Source organism: Limanda limanda, chromosome 9, assembly GCF_963576545.1.
Source record: "Limanda limanda chromosome 9, fLimLim1.1, whole genome shotgun sequence".
NCBI lineage: Eukaryota > Metazoa > Chordata > Actinopteri > Pleuronectiformes > Pleuronectidae > Limanda > Limanda limanda.
The window spans coordinates 24,300,816-24,320,003 of NC_083644.1; the positions used below are offsets into that span (position 1 = coordinate 24,300,816).

At 38.9% G+C, this 19,188-nt stretch overlaps 1 protein-coding gene across 3 annotated transcripts in view; it reads right to left on the reverse strand.

The window, feature by feature from the left end:
* lpp (LIM domain containing preferred translocation partner in lipoma) overlaps window positions 1–19,188 on the reverse strand; it is a 150,372-nt gene that overhangs the window by 113,344 nt on the left and 17,840 nt on the right. For 2 of the 3 annotated variants that reach the window (XM_061077969.1, XM_061077967.1), the window contains exon 3: window positions 9,439–9,484. The exons of the other annotated variant lie outside the window; for it this stretch is intronic. The gene's annotated coding sequence lies outside the window, so the exon portion shown is untranslated. The remainder of the gene's footprint in view (window positions 1–9,438; window positions 9,485–19,188) is intronic. 3 annotated transcript variants of the gene reach the window in all.

The window sequence follows — 19,188 nt, forward strand, 5'->3', positions numbered from 1 at the left end:
CAGGGTATCTATGTCAGCCCACTTAATCACTGTCTTAATCTAATCTGTGCATCATGAGCATGCCTTATTTACTTGTTTTCTGCGCTTCACTTTCCTTGCAGAAGTTGATCGCAGCTCAGCTGTGTACTATCCACTGCTCCAGTTTCTCTTGGAAAACTAGTAATTGTTTAAGGACAGACCTCTGCGTCAGTGTGTAAACATGCAGCTTGATAGCAGCTGTCAAACATATCTGCAGAGCTGTGAACAAAGGGTATAATTGCGCTATCACGTACCAGTTCAATACGCCATTATTTTCACTGCATTGTTGGGCATGTGGGCCCTCCCAACAGAGAAGCATTGATTCAGTGAAATAGATTCATGCTCAGTCTGTCAGAATTGAAGTGTGCACTCAGTAAAGTGTCCCTGTATCACACACCAAGTTAACCAACTGAATTACTGCTGGTAAAAATCCATCATTAACTGAGGTATGAAAATGTAACCACCCAGCCGTCATGTGAGAGACTAAATGAATCAACCTGCACCATTAACACATAATAACAATTAAACTGGATTCCATTTTTTTGAAATGGTGAAAAATAATTGTTATTTTGAATTCAAAAACATACGAAATGGTTGAATAAAAATATCGAGACATCCAATCTATTTTTTGATTATCAAAAATAATATGTTACTGGTTTGATCAATAAAAAAATCATAATAGGGATTTTTTGGTAGTTTTTCCTTACTCTTATTGAGGGTTAAGGACAGAGGATGTTGCACCTTGTCAAGCCCTATCAGACATTTTTCTGTTTAATATTAAATCTGAGAGACTTTCAGATGCAACAATACATTACAATATACCTTGAACTAGGAGAAACTAGATCTTTTTTTTAGATTTTGCAGAAAATAAATAAGCATTAGTTAATGCCCTAAATCTGACTTCATTTTAAAGCTACTAAAGAAATACCTTTAACAAGAAAGCCATTCAATGTTCCAAATATCTAACTTTTCAGTTATACTAAGTTATGCATCGATGCAAGATTAGATCTGATTAATTGTCTAAATATTTCAACGATATTAAATTCTGGAGAAGAAATTCTGTTGCCTTTATTTAGGCCTTAGTCTAACATATTCAGGCACAAAGAAACAGTTTTCTTTATTTAATCGTCTAAATGAGATTATTCTATTATATACATTGACTTTAATGACATAAAACAACAAATCTATGACAGAGTATCCACCTTGGAACACCAGTTTGGGATAGTGTCCTAAAGATGAATACTACAAGCTAATTATTTTCCAGATGCATATCAGACTAGCTTTGACCAATTGAGCACGTCCACCTCAGTCGTCATAACTCACTGACTCCTAAATCCTGAAGTCAGACTGGGCACAAACTTCAGAGCAATGTTTTTTTTGGGAGAGAATTAAAGGAAGGATAAAGAAATGAAGAAAATCAAGTAAGCAGAAAGGAAAAGCAGAAAAAAAAGACTGAAAGATTACCCCTGTGACAAGACTGCACTGTCAGCCTCATTCATCCAAATCTGCCAAATTTGATAATAATGAGCTGCACGATCCCATGATAAAAGAATCCACAACACAGCAACTGTGGGTCTTTGTTAAGCAGCTCTTATGAATGTTAAACACTTCAGACTCCATGTAAAAAAATAGAACAATATTCATTAACATTCTCTAATTTTTGTACGTATCATTTGTTCTGGACCATCCAATCAGGCCACACATGAGCTGTCACTGAGATTCCACCACGTCATGTTTAAATATGCTGACTCTGAACCAGATCTTCGAGTTGCTGAAAATAGTGGCTTTTAAATAATGTATTTTATCTTGAAATGTTACATATCGACCGAGTTTAGACCTATTTTTATACTTTCTAACATGCCTAATATTAACACGTGTCCTTCAGTGCAAATTGTTCAAGAGGTTATTACCCTAAACTGAATTAGCAGAAATCTCCTACTCTTCATAATAAATGGACCAGGTAATTGAAACAGGTAAAAACACTGCATGAAGCAGCTTTACACTAAAATCAGTGATTCTCTGACATTCTTTGGCGGACACATGGTGTCGGGAGGAGCTGTTTTTTTTAATTTTCATTTTCTCTTAAGATCTAGACGTACAATTACTAAAAGTCTTTATTCAGTTTAAGGTCATAAGGTTATAAGGCTGGAAATGTTTTAATATGTCATTTTTCTGGTTTCTTGGAAGCACCGCCCTGCTGTTTTGTGGATTTGTGGAACGTGAAGCAACAAAGGGTTTTTAAGGATTTCAGCAAAAGCTCTACACAACCAAAAAAAATGGTCCGACACAAGTTTCTTGATAATCAACAAAAATTTGGTAGTTGCAGATTACCTACCATGACTAGATGTTATTCACAGGATAAGACCAAAATAGAAAACATTCCAGATTATATTTTGTGAAGTAAGCTAACGCTAAAGAAAAATACATTTGGATGAGACTCTACATGGATTTTTCTTCGAGCCTAAAATCTATTTGAACGTTAAATTCACACAGACTGCACTGCTGAGATTATCAGGTAAAAGCTGTGAGGAAAATGTGATGAATCAGACTAAGGACTTGGCTTCATTCTAAAAGATGTTTACCTTACATGTAGAAAGCTGGTTATAGGTAAGAGTGAATTGCACGGCTACTGAACAGGAGAAAAGATGCTATGCCATTATATAATTTCCCTGGTGCGTCCACTGAGAATCCAGTAAAAAAAAAAAAAGGATTTGTCCATTCACTTTAAGTCCACCAAAGAGTTAAGATTTTAAAATTCTGCAGTAAAGCTAAAGTGTTCTTGAAATTCAGCTGGCAGCCGGCCTCACTAGTCATCCGTTGATTTGATGTGTGCTTCAAGAATCTGGCCCGTACAGACAAACTGTGAGCCAGGACATCCAAACAAACAGAGAAACCAAGATCCCTCCTTGGCAGGTTCCTTTTACAGCTTCAGTGCGGCCCAGTCACGTAAGATGGCCCCCATCAGTCCACCTCCACGCTACTCTCACACTTTAATGAGACTACACTTCTGAACAACTTGACTTGAAAACATAGTGCTGACTTAAGATTGTTAGTACTTGTGCAATATAAAGGTTTTTGTGAATAAGTGTGCCTTGTGGTTCACAGGGTCCTCAGACTGTATAAGTTATTATACGTATGTACGCACAAAGCTATGTTCTATAAGTTTAGAGGGTAAAGTGTATTTAGTTGGATTGTGCCTTCAGTAAATAACTGTTCCTGAAATTCTTCTTTCATTCTGCTCAAGTCTTGAACCTCCCTGAATAAACAGCTTTGTTATATCCTCTTAAATTCAACACCCATGGAATTCTTAGCACTCTGTGGTGTTGTTGATAATTTAGTTTTCCAAGGGATGACAGACAGGTCAAGCTGAATCAATAAAAATACATATACTGCTCTTTGTTTGAAATAAGTCACCACTGTGTCTTTATTCCAAAGCAACAACTCTGTACTTTAAACACTCTGTTGTGAGAATGAACCTGGAAACCTTCACTGTCTTTAGTTAGAGATGTCAGAGTTCATAAACCTACACCGGCCAGGTTCATTCTTCTGCACTGTAGATAATCGCACTGATTTGACTGCACAGCAAATATCAAATTTCAACAATGGGAAAAATAACAAAACCCTGAAATCAACTCTCTTCAGTGTTATTGTAAAAAAACATGTCGAAGCGTTACTCCTGGCATTGCTACAAGAAACAAACGGCAACGTGCATTTAAAATCAGTTTGAAATGCACCTGTGAGATGCTGTTAAGGTAAGTATAACAAAACGTAACAGTGTTTAAGGTTCGGTTTGGGCAGGGATTTAGTTTAATGTGAGATCATCAAAGCAAAATTCCAATTAAGTACATTGAAATGAAAAAAAAGGAAATATTAAAGGATACATGTTATATAATTATGAATTTACATAAATAAATAAAATAGAGCAATCAAGAAGGTACACCTCTTTCATCAGTGTTCAACAATGACACTGAAAAAATATTTGTTTTGGTATTTCACCTTAAGATTCAAAGACCCTTAAAAATACTTTTTAATTAGTTTCTAGAAAATCAATTGACTTTTAGATGACATATCTCTCCTTGGATATTGCCATGTTTCTGCATGTTTTCACATAAGCCCCCAGCGGACAAACCAAACAGAAGGCCTTTTCGTGTTTCAACCCTACTTGAAGGCCACAGTACTGTCTGCTACACTCTTTCACCCTATCCACACTAATGCAAAAAGTATTTGCAACACAAACTTTTCCATCTGTGTTTGGGCCCCTCATGTACAAGCACACTTAAGTAACTAAAACAGATTTTAACAAACGCCTTCCAAAGTTTTGTGTACATGTTAAACAGAGTGTTTGGGGAATGATAATGTCATAGATTACTTGGCCTTTGCCCAGTGTTCATTTGAGCAAAGAGAACGCGCCAGAAGTAACAACAACATTGACGGTTAGATGCCAGTGGCACTGCCAAGTCTAATTACAAGTTTGTAGCTATATTTAGCATGACTGCACCACATCACCAACATTCACAGGCATCTGCCTCCCCCAATATTACTTTGACCACAGTGGTGTTCTCTGGTATTTGATGGATCGCTGATACAGACATGTTGCCACCTTCTGGCCTAGCATGCTTGTTTGAGCATTTGTAGTTGTTTTTGAGTTCCTGTCTGAGATAGTTTGAAGGTCATGCGGATGAAGATTTATTTTTCAAAATGTGGATGAATAAAATAAAATATTCACAGCACTGTGGAAGAGCCTTGGAATGAAAGAGGTGAGGGGGGGTTATTCAGTTGGGTGCAATCTGCAACTTTACCTATAGATGTCACTGAACCTAATTCTAACATTACACACTGGTCCTTTAAACGGAAAGTTCACCCAAAATGAAATTCAGTCATTATGAATTATGATGGGGGGATGGGAGAATTGTTTGAGTCCACAAAACACTTCTGGAGTCTCAGCGTTGCAGTCAATTGTGATGCCTTCTTCAGAAGTAAAGAAACATGACATGCCTCCATACTGCTCATGTGGTGTCAAACAAGTGTCCGGAAGCCCCTACATTCAAATTCCCCTCGAAGCAAGGTCATTTACACCAAGCTTTAAGCCTAACTTGGCACCACACAAGCAGTATGGAGGCATGTTGTGTTTGTTCTGTTGTTTAATTTACGTCTGAATATAGGTCAGTCATTTCTTTAATTGTCTCAACTGACTCAAACATTTCACCCAGCCCTCCATCCAACACCAACAGAAAGCAACGCACTGCAACACGCCAACGGGACCAGGAGCGTACACGCAACAGGATAACAAACTATCATAGGTGCTTTGCCTGTTGCAGTTGTCTTTATTTGATAAATAATTTGCAAGGGTGGTGTGTTGTCAGAAAATCTCTGAAGTTGTCTCCAACAATGCAATATCTTGGTTGCAATTGTCAGAATGCAGTTGAGAGGCCTCAGCCTCAACAAGTAGTCCCTCCCACTTGTACCGAGAACACAATTGGTGAGGAGAGGGAAGTTGGGCTGCTACAGAAGCCACAAAGTACAACAACACAGCTGTTTCCCCGCTCGCGAGTCAGTGGTTCAGAGTGTTTTGGTCTCGAAGCTTAAGGTGTAAGACATCATCTAAATTTATCCCGCTGACAGCTCTCACCTCTTTAGCTGATGAACTAATGTTACTTTATCTGACGTTATAGTTTCACAGACTGACAGGAAAAGCTGCTCTTAAAGCTCCAGGCAACCTGATTAAGGTGATTATTTGATGTGCACAGTTTAAAGTGTGTGAGATTCCACAGTGCTAAGCTAGTCAGTGTTCAACAGCTATCTGGCTATCTAACGTATGAGTACTGAACTGTGAGCATTCATATTATCACATGAAACAAACATGCTTACTTCCATGATGCTATCTACATTGTTATTTTAAGTTTTAAATTATCATTAATCCCTCTTCTTCTTCAATAGTTTAATAGCAGCCGACTGGGAAATTTGCCACTGTTTTTTTGCAGCTGTTTATGTCCATTAATCTACTCCTGATACTCGCACAATAGAAGTTACTGGGAGAGTATTTAGCATTTTCTTGTGCTGATTTTCTTGAAATTAAATACAAATTTGCGCTACATTTGGATGGAAGCCTGACTCATTCTGCCCTTTATTCCAGGAGGACAACAGGGTACAATGTGTGACTTTTAAACACAACTCTGTTGCAAATCCTTTAACAATGACAATTTCCATGGTTGATAGTTGTACAGTATCTGCACTAGTATCACATAGTGTTTGGGATGACAAAATCCTTCTCTCTAACAAACAGACACTTACAGTATCAGATGTTCATACTGTAGGAGTGTGTGTTTTATGATTTTTGCCGATGTTGGTGGAGCAGGTTGTGTCTCAAACTACATAATACGATAAGAAAGAGCTTTGCCACTTTTTGTCTGTAAAAAAAGAAGAAACCCTTTTGTCTGCCCTATGTCTCTGATGGCACGTATAAGCTTATTGTTAATACAAGACTGAAGGTGTATTAATGAAAGCCGTGGAAGGGGGGAATCTTCTTGCACCACCTGTTCAACATTTTCATATTCTGCGAGGAAGAGCTCAGGTTCCCAAACGAGCACCTTACCATCTGTTTCAAGAGTCAAATGTTAGTATTCAACAACAGTCCATACTTTGCTGAGCACAGACACCTCAGAGCTTTCTAATTTCAGCATCGCTACTTATGGTTAGTGGTAAGCCTGTCGCGATATGCAATAAATCAATTTATTGCGCGATAAATTAAAATGAGCGATAATTTTTTGCCGGCTGCAATAAATTCAGGGATTAAAGTTTTCCGTCGCTATGACGGATGTCCGTCAACTCCGCTCGCATAAGGCTAAAAATGAGATCGATGCAGATCCCATCTGGCAGTCGGCCGCGGCTGCCGGTGGACAGACTCTTGTCTCCGTGCTGCCCGCGCCCCGCGTGCGTCAGGGCTCCCGTGCAGGTGTGGGAGGATCTCCTCGCGAGCCCTCTCCCAAGCGCTGGCTGGCCACCGCCGGGCGCATTTCCTCCGTGGTGCGCCGCGACGGATCCGGGTCGGCTTGGAAAGGCTCGGGGCGGGAGGAACGGAGACCACGGCGAGAAAGGTTTCACAAAAGCGTTCGGGGGGACGAAGGGCGGAAGCCTGCCTGCGACAGCCCCAGCCGCGGAGACACGGGGGTCTCCGAGCGGTCTGACACAGGGGTCTCCGCGGAGACACGGGGTCTCAATTGGCTCAGGCACCGAAGTCAGAGTCACGAGTCAGAGTGTCTGTTTTGTATTTATTTTTATTTATTTAAGTATAGTGTAAACTTTTGTTAACAGTTCATATATTATTCATAGTTTTAAGTTAAAAAGTTTTTGTATTTATTTATATTTATAATCTACTTTAAACAGTTCATATATTTGGCAATAAAAAAGTCTTTCTTAAATGTCTTCCAGATGTCCAGTTCCAGTGTTCTTTAAAAATAAAAGTTTATTGATCTTCGAAAGGGTGTACTTGCATTATTATGCCATTATCATTATATAAGTTGAAAATGGTGTCAAAACGGCAATATTATCGCTTATCGCAATAATTTCTGGGGCAATTAATCGCACAGAAAAATGTGTTATCGTGACAGGCCTAGTTTGTGGTCTATACCATCTCATAATATCTGCTTCATAGCCATTGTTTGATAATGGTACAGCTTATTGGAAATGCAGTTTATCTAATGGCATACTTTTTAGTAACAGTACCAAAAAACAACAATCAACTCTGCACTGCTCCATTAGAATTAAAAACACACAAGCATGACTGAAACAGTAATGACATTAGATCTTACATCAATTATAGCAAGGGCCATTAGTGTTATCGGGACATGCATACACAAATCTGATGTGGCTGTTACGGGAGTTCTCAGCAGCTTATCAGAAACAACGCCAACAAAGAGTCAGCTAATTAGTAGATAAAGACAAAGAATCATTGTCGGATAAACTAATGTACCAGAAGCATGCTAGATGTGCAGCAATGATGTCTACATCCACATTTAATAACAGGTATCTATTATTTGAATAAGTATAATGATGAGTGGCATCTCCAATCTCTCAGTTGCAGCTGAAAATATACACAACCTAAAAACAAGCCTGAAGGTTAACGGTTATTTTCTTATTGACTATCTGAAATCTAAGTCAACCGTAAAGTTCAAGATGTTCATAGTGCAAAGCTGTGTTCTAACATCAAAGCTGACAACATTTTCCGGCAAAAATCGGAATTGTCTCAGTGTAACACTCAGTAATCTTTCAGAATCGTTCATAGAGAAAATCGTCATATCGCGTCACATGAGACGTACTTTCAGTCACACACAGGGTCTAGTCACACAGGCAGTTGTGATTCGACAATCAATTAGTCAAAACCTAGACTGAATTATTAATCACTTCCTGTGCTGGAGACGACTTCAGAGGGGTTGTGGAAACACTTTGATGGAGCAGCAAATTGTGGCTTATGTCTGTATGATGAGGTTACAAAAGCCAACTCAACAAAGGTTTACTTGACTCCAGTGGTTATGCTTTCTTCCACATTTTCAATTGAAAAAACATGACTTGTTTTTCTCAAAACCAAGGATAATTGAATAAATCAAGAAGGCATCATGGGAACATTTACAGTACGTCATTAAGGCAACCTTACTGACCTTTGACAACTCTCGGTGACGAAAAATCAATAGACACAGCAAAGGAATAGCTTAAATAATGTTTTTTGTTTGTTACATATACACTGTTTTGTAGTTATTATGATGCCACCAATCTGGAAGCTAGAACATAACCGGACGATTTGACAAAAATGAATAGAATAACTGGATAAATTATAGAAGAATATAATTAAACAATTAAAAAGATTAAATTAAAATGAATTTTGGGTCTTCCTGCTTTAAATTCAATAAAGATGCAAATGTAATATTTTTTGTTGGAATTCATAATTATAGAAATGGAATAAAAAACACAAAACTCTCCGTGTCTATATGTGCATATAACATTTATGCCAAATTTCCAGTTTAATACAGAAAAATACAATAAATTAGTATTTCTACATTTTCAACATGATGAAATTGGTTTACAAAATATCTACAAACTCTAAATAATTACCACTAATGTCTGTACAGTATTTTTGGTATTCATGAAAAACACAGACCCACACACACCTGAGTGAAAGTAAAGCATTAAGTTGAGGGTTTCGGATTGTCTGCTTTCTAAAAAATAAAGAAAATGTATATATAAATTGAATATCGCTGCAATAGCGTAAACAAGATATATATATATATATATATATATATATATATATATATATACAAATACATATATGTAAAGTAAATTAAATTAAAGAAGATGTTTTACACTGCTCTGAGGATATACAGTACTGTACTGATGTGGAAAGACAGAAAAATATTATTAAGTACTCACCCAAATTTTAACACTAAGTGATGATGGGGACAACAGGATCAGACACCTGAAAAGAAAAACATTTTAAGTATACAGCTCATATATACAGGGTAAACTGGCTTCACAGAGAGATAATCATTTGGGCCAGTATGTGGATCGCTTCTGATCTGATCTCTCCGTTCTTGGTCTGAAGCTGCAGTTTTGATTCATTTCAGTGACTTTCATTTGTTTACTTTCGGAAAGTTGGCATTACAGCGCAGCACCAACTCCTAAAGTGAAACACTAACTTTTGACTGCAGGGGATAAATTCAAGAATGATAATTGAGACTGAAATTTCTATTTCTGGTGTTGTGAATGTCCTACATTCTGTTTAGATACAGGTAAGGGTGGGGGTGGAATGATTTTTGTCTCCAGGGCCCAAAGATGTGTATTCCTCTTGCTGAGGAATGTTTTTGTTCTGATAAATTGACATTGTCAGTTTCCCACGTTGCCACAGTGTGGCATATACTATAGGGAGCAGTGGTGGGAACACAGATGCTACATACGATTGGCGTCAGTCAATGTGACAGTTCTTGTTTTTTCTTCTCTTTTGAAGAAGGGGGGGGGTCTATTTTTCTAAATCTGAACTTCCAAGTCGAGGAAGCAGGAAGGAATAAGAATGAATACACCTACACTCCCCTTCTCCCTTTAGAATGGCAAAAATCTCTTTGTACTCGCAACATAATTACTGGTGGGCGCCAGTTTGGAATTGTTATCCATGCCTCCTTCACACTTTTTTTCTTTTTTGCAAGAATAATTCAATGTTTTGAGAACATGCAACTGACAACTAAGTCTTTTCTCAACTTCTCTTCGGTTTCTTTATGCTGTGCTGATGTTAAGGAACAAGTTTTGCTTGAAGTGGTGCTCCTTGTTATAGCACATGCTCCTGTTGTTGAGACGCTGCGTGTTCCACAAGCACAGCGAGCAGGTAGCCATGGAGGAGAAGTAACCAGGAGCTGGGGACATGTTTCCCCAGGGAAATAATGTTGATGAACAAGCTTTATTTTGGTCTTTTCATGAAGTCTGAAGTCTTCAAGACACAGTGACAGTTAGTGAGTATAGTTTCCACTTTTAATTTGGTGCTTTTTTCAGTTTTGAGCATTGAACTTAAAAGGGTCCTTTGTGTATTTTAACGACAAAATATGTGTTGAGTTTGTTTTTAGTTAGTGACAATTTTAATCTTATATCAGAAAATTGAATTTCAATAATTTTATATTGAATGACCATATATTTTCACAATTTTCTGTCATATTACAGCCTAAATGGAAAATCAGCTAAATGGAATAAAAAATGTATAACAGTTAAGTGTTGGCAAATATGCCTCACTTCCTGTCGGCAGCTGTCAACTTATATTGTGAGCCACAGCTATGTGGGCTAGATATTCATTGTCATTATTATTAACCCAAGGTAAATATACAGAGCTCTCATGTGATTTCGCAGCAACTCTCACAAACAGCAGTCTCCAAGAGTCACATTGATTTTCCACAACTGCAAAATATCCACAACCACAGAAATCCATGCAACTAATGGTCGCAATGATTTCATGTCCAGCGAAATTTCAACATAGCATTTCTGACCAATTGCTCTGATATTTTTCTCTGATAAGTTAGGGACTTGGAATCTGTCCACAAATTTTAAGATTCAGATAAAAACAAAAAGGGTTTCAGCATGTTCTGTACTAAAACATCTGGGGAAGTTTCCAGCTGAAAAGAAGTTGCGTAATCGGAGATCTGGCCAGAAATTGTGGAAAACACATCAGTTGAGCTTATGGCTTTGTGTGTGGCTGTCAGTTGCCAGCCAAGTAAATTAACCAGAATTACCGCCTCGTGGTCGTCTGCCTCCACCAACCAGATATTTTGCAGGAAATATGTTCACAATCTCCACTTGTTTTCCTGAGCTATGACTTTGAATAACAGCCAGAAAAGTGGTTTTGCACAACATTATGACGTCACAGTGAAGCTGACCTTCGACCGTTTCGGAAAATGGGTCAGACAGAAGGACAGTAGACCAACCCAGTTGTAATCATGCCATCGCTGGGGTCAAAACTGTGCAAGTCTGGAGTGAAATCTAACTCTAACCTGGTCAATTGGTTGGTCAAAACTAATTAGTATAGATTAAAGGTGTGAAAATGTCTAAATTCTAATGCATCACGATGAAGAAACAGAACCTTATCGAATCATGTTTTCAGCTACATTCAGTGTTTTGGCGATGTCCCGCTGCTGCATAATTATAACCAGCACTGCTTCAGGACAGATGCACATTACAGGTCCAGTCCGGTCTGCCTGTGTCAGAGTCTTTGGGATGGAATTGATGAACACCCAAATGTATTTTGCTTAACGGAAGCTGCTGTAAAACATTTGCCCCAATTAGATCTAGTCCTAAATTAATTTAAGGACATCAAAATAAAAACATACAGGCAAGTCATGTTTTGAACACACATAAAAAGGCTGAAAATCAGCTCATTGGTTGAACCCAATTCCTTACCCCTGCTGTAACGGAAACTTTACTGAATGTTACTTACATTTTTTAAATGTCTTGTCTGGGAAAATAAGTCCAAAAAAGGCCAAAACATTCCTACCGTGGCCGCTGGTTTGATGGGAGTATTGTACATTCCTTGTGTGTCTGATGGTGAACAGCCAAACTAAAGTGTTGTCAGTTATGTAGACCTGCCAAAGCACATTTCTATAAAAACTAAACATCTCTCAGTGGCAAACTTGTAGTATTTATCAGGTAGGGTTTTAAAATTGGACACAAACTGAATCGATATGAGGAACAGCTTCAACTTTAGGAAACCCCTGCTACTACTTTTGGAGATATAAATAGGATTCATAATGTTGCCATGGATTCAGTGAGTACGACCATAAACATCAACTACAGTCTCATTGCGTAACCTGCATCTGTTTACATTCCTGCAAACTGGCCCCATTAAAAGTAAACTAAGTTATCTTTGATAAGTTCCTGTTTGCATTGTACAAACTGATGTACAGATAACTCTCACTGGGTCATGTTGATACTGAAAAAAACTTTAAAACATTCTTAGGTTGTGTGATCAGTTGTTTGTGTCCATTCTAAAAATAGTGCATCAATCACAGTCCAACCTGGACAGGGCGTGCACTCACGCAAAATGACACTGGGTACAATGGGCTGTCTGCCATCACTCAGAAATATTCAGGCATTTTTTTGTTAGTCAAATAAAATGAGCCAATTTCATTCAATGCCAAATCCATTATGATAACTTAGCTTAAACCAGTGATGCCAGGGTTACGGCCCGCGGGCCGGACCCGGCCCGACTGTACATCACATCCGGCCCGCGGGTGATAAGGGGAGAATATAAATTTTAATTTAATTTTGATGGAATTTAAAAAAAAAAAAAAAAATTAAAATTTTCGGTGGACTCCGTTAGTTGGTCTGTTGCTGCTGCCCGCCTCAGCTGCAGCAGCGCCGGTAGTGCTGATCGAGATGTTGTCAAAGAAGAGGAAGGTCGACACTGAAGCTCGCATCTTTCAGGATAGATGGAGAGAAAATTATTTCTTTTGGGAAGTAGGAGGCAAACCCGTGTGTCTTATCTGTCGTCAACAAGTGGCTGTACTTAAGGAGTACAACATCAAACGACACTACGAGACCCACGCCGAGAAATACGGCGAGTACACAGGGCAACTCCGGACTCAGAAGCTAAACGAGGTAGCATCATCGCTACAGAAACAGCAAGCCGTATTCTCCAAATGTCGAGATACACACGAAGGTTCGTTTTATTTTAATACATATGTAACGAACTGATAGTTGAGTTCTGTTCTGTTTGACTGCTTGATATGTGGTTGTTATGAATGTTCCGCTAAGTACACCGTGTTGAATAAGTACTGCGATGTCCTGAGTGTCTGTGAATAGGTCGGGGTCGGACATGTGACAGTTCTTGACCAATGGCTGTGTGGGATGACAGGCTCTCATTGGCTGGTTCGTTGGCGTGTCAGGGGTGAATGAGGAAGTGGAGGGAGAAGACGAGTGTTGATAGATAGATAGATAGATAGATAGATAGATAGATAGATAGATAGATAGATAGATAGATAGATAGATAGATAGATAGATAGATAGATAGATAGATAGATAGATAGATAGATAGATAGATAGATAGATAGATAGATAGATAGATAGATAGATAGATAGATAGATAGATAGATAGATAGATAGATAGATAGATAGATAGATAGATAGATTACTTTCCGAAGGGAAATTAAGTTGTCATAGCAGCCGGTACATTTGAATACAATAAAATACAAAAATACAATACAATAGAATAAAATAAAAAATATTGAGGTAGAAAGAATAAAAAACAGAAGCACAAGATAAAATAGGTAGATAAGGTGCAGTGGCAAGATGATGGTAATAGTACTCATGATATGATGGTAATGTTATTGTTAGACAGTATATAAGAATAGTACAGTATATATAGTATATAATATAACATAATATATATTTATATATGATAGTAATTATACCAATATAAAAGCAGTATATAGTAATAATGGCAGCAACAGTATATATAATAATAATAGTAATAGTGATATAATAATAGTAATTATAACATGTACACATGTATAAATATGTGTACATAGACTTATGTATACAAAGAATATACAGAGAGTATGATATAATATATGATATATAGTAGAGGTATGAATATGAATATAAGTATTTGACTATACAATAGGTCATATAATATACTATGAGTGTAAGAATATGTAGACAGAGTGTGCAAAAGACAATATTAGGAGTTTGATGTTAGGAGTGAAGAGATAGGAATAAGAAGTGGACATGTTCATGTTAACTTTAATAAAGTTACAAATATAAGAAGAAGTTCTGTGTCGTCTGTGAAGCGGGGATGTTATAATATATTGATGTGTAGGCCTTCATGAATAATTTCAAATAACCTACCTATCCATGTGTTGAGTCAGTGTTTGGCCTTTTCAGTCCGAAACTGTAATCCGGCCCCCTGAGGTCTTGCTTGAAAAAATCTGGCCCCCTGTCCAATTTCACCCTGGCATCCCTGGCTTAAACTGTTTTCAGTCCAGTAGCCCATGGATAAAACACAATGAGCTAAATACTCAAATTATCAGAGCCATTAGACATTCAGATAGAGGAATTTTCTATCAAACACAAGCGATCTTGCGAGTACATTAGACCATTAACACAATTCTAAAGACTCACAATCTGTCAAAGAAATGTAATTTAGGCCCTGAAGAGTCTTCATTCATCAAGTTGTGATGGACAGGCTGGAAAGAGATGAAAAAGTGTGCAAGCAACAAACTCTTCCTCTAACCTTCATCTTCGTCTCATGCTGCACTCTGGATCACTCTATTGTCATTGTGGACTATACTTTATATGATAGGTTTGATACTCATGAAGCCCTTTTTTTTACAATGGTTGACCCAAACATTTATGTTATAGAAACCTGTCAAAACTATGAAGCAAAGGGTCCATTTTCTTTGTAGGCACATGCTTTCTAAGTGCTCCTACAATGGACAGCCTGATTGAGCCTAAATGTTAACAGCCTGAAAAGGCACTAAACCAATGAAAAATACATATCCCTGAAAACACCTTGGCCTTTTTCCTGGGCTTTATAGTGTATTTATAACCTTTTTTTTTACAGCAACACAGCAAAGTGAAAGGCCTGCTCAGATTAAATTAGTTACCTTTTCTGAACTAGGTACAGTCCAGTGGCGTTGCAGGAATCCGCCCAAGGGCAGATTGGAGTGCATGGAATACCCTTAACAGAAAGCAAGTCTCTCATCTGACTCATATCTGACCTGCTAACCATCCATGAGAGGTTCATCTGAACCAAGAATACTGCTGGGTCTCACTTAGAGGTGAGCAGGCTCCCAGGCCGATTGCAGCAAAGTGACTCTTAAAGCACCAGTCTGAATTTTTGATTATACCTCTTGCAGACGAACACAGTTTCATGAGGAAGAAAACATCATCTAAACATCATCTTCCTCTCTTACCACTAGAATTCAAAATACTACAACCTGACTGATATTTCTGAGGGCCGAAGGAGATACTGCTGTTAAGGTGTAAAATATTTGCGATACTGATAAATATATATTTTTTGAATTGCCAATGATTCCTAAGATGTTGTTATAAAGGCTAATGACAAAAAAAATGTAATTGAGGCACGATTTTTTTACAGCTAGAAAGAAAAAGAAAACAAATATTTAGAATTTGAATTAGCATTTTTGCCGGTAGTGGACCTAAAAACTACTGCCAGTATGGAGGCATGTTGTGTTTTTTTTTTGTAGTTTTATAACGTCTGAAGAAGAGGTCGCCTTGGATGAAACACTGTTTACCCCTGAGACTGTTAAAGTGTTTTGTCAACTCAAACACGTCACCCAACCCTCCATCGGCTTAGTGGTGAGTTGATAATGAGTGAATTTTAATTTTTCAGGGACTTATCCCTTTAAGGCTCCGTCCGAGAGAGGCAGCTGGCCCGGACAAGGTGTGCCCGACAATGCTCAAGGCCTGTGCTGCTAAACTAGGGGAGCCCCTTCAATGTGTTTTCAATCTGAGTCTGCGACTGAGACCAGTTGCCCTAACATCACATATTATTAAAGACATTGGAGTGGCTTTTGCTCCATCTCATTCGGCCCCAGGTCCGCCACACACTCGACACAATGCAGTTTGCCTACCAAGTGGATGTGAAAGACGCCATCCTCTTTCTTATCCATCCATCCATCAAACGATATGTCTAAGATTATAAAAATTTTGATTCCATGGGAAAAATATTGTAAAATGCAAGGATGAAACATTTTTATTTCACCAGCCCTCTTAATTGGTATTACAAGCCATACAATACAACATCTTCATTTGGAATCAGTCGTACATTTAAGTGTTTGCACACATAAAAAGCTAATCTGGTTTCCTTGTCAAAATTCAGTTGTTGTTCAACACTACTGGTCACACTAATCCATGAGCACCGTACTGATGCCTTATCTCCCTTTCTGCCAGATGCCTGCTGATTTCCCAGTTTGATCACCTGATGATTCCAGTTCGTCTGCAGCAGAATCTACACCAGAACATCAACCACTATAACAACATGTCATGTTCCTCTGCCTGCATTGAGCCCTCTTTCCTGTTTTCTAGTTGCCCCATGACCCGTCCCACAGTCCACCATCACAGGCTCTCAGACTTTGCTACTGGTTCCTGATAAGTTCTGTGAGGACTCTGATTCCTGAGCACTTTGCTCACCATGCTTCTACTGCATTTAAAGTGAGAAACAAAAGTGTTTAAATGACTGAAACGGCTGGAACTATGGTGGGTGTTACACCCAGCCATTTGGGCGGCTCCATGAGACGTACGAAGCTCCAACACTGACCCACATCAACCAAAGAAAACCTTTAAAAGAACAAAATCCATTAAAAGATTATATTACACACAATCAACACTTAATAACTAGAATGGCCTGAAATAGATGGCATTCCTCTGCCAAGGCCCAACAGTCCCCTAGTGTAACCACATTTTTTAAAACACCTTTACTCACAATGTTTAAGACAGTGATTTTTAAAAAAAGGGAATTCCTCAATCCACCCCTGATACGGATCCGATACGAAGTTTAAGATGCAATTTGACTTGTTTTATTAAAATCCTGCTAACAAGCAAGCAAACATAATCAAAAACATAGCCTTTTGGCACAGATTCCATGTAGTGCAGCAAACCAGCAGTCCCCTGGTTTGTCCCCTTCTCATCCCCACAGGCAGAGGAGCTTTAAAGCACTTCAATTACCAGACCAGGTGAACTGCAATGAAATCTTATTGGTAGAATCAGGACAAAACTACAGGAAGGACAGCAGAGGAATAGTGACAGAGAGCATACTGTACACGTCAGCTCACGTCCGCTTACTTTCTGTGTGTGGTTTTCAGTTTCCCTTTAGGCACTGGGTTTACTTTCAAAATATTACCAAATAAGTGCTTCTATCTTTCTAAGAAACCAATACCTTCAACATGGTTTTGTAGATCTACTCGCCTTGTGATAAAAGTCACTGCTTCACGGTGAGCGACTCTGCTCCCCCACTGCACATTGAAGACACTTCCAGTTCATAACTGTAGCATCTGACTAATAACTGATAACTATTCTTTTAATCTATGAATCTGGACACAAATGCTGAAAAGTAGATAAGAAGCAAATGGGTTTTATGTTGATTAAAGTAAATTAAATGGTGGGATGTGGTCGTGTTATGAAACCAATCAAATTTTGATGTAATACATATGAAATAGCGAAGAATTACAGATGTCACTGATGATGAGCTCCAAAGGACTGAAGTCGGAAAAATTTCAACTGTCAGAGAAATTGATTATGCAAGAGGAATGAGAGTGAGAGAGGACTGGCCTCACTATATAAAGTCTGTCAGCTGACAAGCTGCCACTGGGAAAGTGAGGCGTCTATAGACGTCCCACCGAATCAAGACACTCCGTTACATCGTGAGATGGCTACGGGAGGATAACAAAATTGCCGTTCAAATCCATTTATAAATGTCTATGGTGCACAGTGTGATAGCTCATAAAAACATGAAGGAATACTTTAGGACACAGTGTTCACTCAGCGACATTAAAACAGGAGTCCTAAAGGACCAGTGGGTATATTTGTTATAGTTTTGTTCTTGCAGATGTCTGAGTGAAAGACAACAAGCTGTGTTGTGTTTCTCTACATATTGTGGGTCAAAAATATGTTACAATGCACAACGCCCAACTAAGGGAAGTGTTGGAGAAGAAGAAACCAGTCAGCTCAGCAGTGCATAAGTTAAAGTCAAATGTTATACAATACAAAACTAAGAATATATACATCTGGCACATGTACTTGTAGGTATTGCACCGTGTGTGTCAGTTCACATTTCCAAATAAGGTGCAGGCAGGAAAAAGATGTGCAGAGGGTTGAAAGTTCTGAGATGACTACAAGTTTAGGAAGCTGAGGGCCTGGTGGTACAAACTGTTCTTAAGTCTGCTGGTGTGTGCAGCCCTGCTCCTGCTGAAAGGGCTCGGAGCTCTCCTGGGTGCAGCCATCTCACGGCGCAACCGGAAGCCGGCTCAAAGTATTTAAAGTATTTGTACTTTGGAACAAATGCTTCTACAGTAGAAAAGGTTGTGTTCATCAAGAAAACTATTTTCCAACCACCAACAATCCACCAACCAACATGAACTCACAGTGGACAGAGCCACATGAGCTGGATAAGGGCAACAAAATTCCGGACAGCGGTGTGATCGTGTGCCAGAGGTGACATTCGTCGACATCCAGAGATAAAGTTACAATACAAGTGCTCATCAAATTCCTAAGCATAAAACAAATGCTTACTTCTCTATTTTCTTAAATCATTAGCAGAAACACTGTAGCTTCTACACAGACCTGAGCTCTGAGTAGGCCTGTCGCGATATGCAATAAATCAATTAATTGCGCGATAAATTAAAATGAGCGATAATTTTTTGCTGGCTGCAATAAATTCAGGGATTAAAGTTTTCCGTCGCTATGACGGATTTCCGTCAACTCCGCTCGCATAAGGCTAAAAATGAGATCGATGCAGATCCCATCCGGCAGTCGGCTGCCGGTGGACAGACTCTTGTCTCCGTGCTGCCCGCGCCCCGCGTGCGTCAGGGCTCCCGTGCAGGTGTGGGAGGATCTCCTCGCGAGCCCTCTCCCAAGCGCTGGCTGGCCACCGCCGGGCGCATTTCCTCCGTGGTGCGCCGCGACGGATCC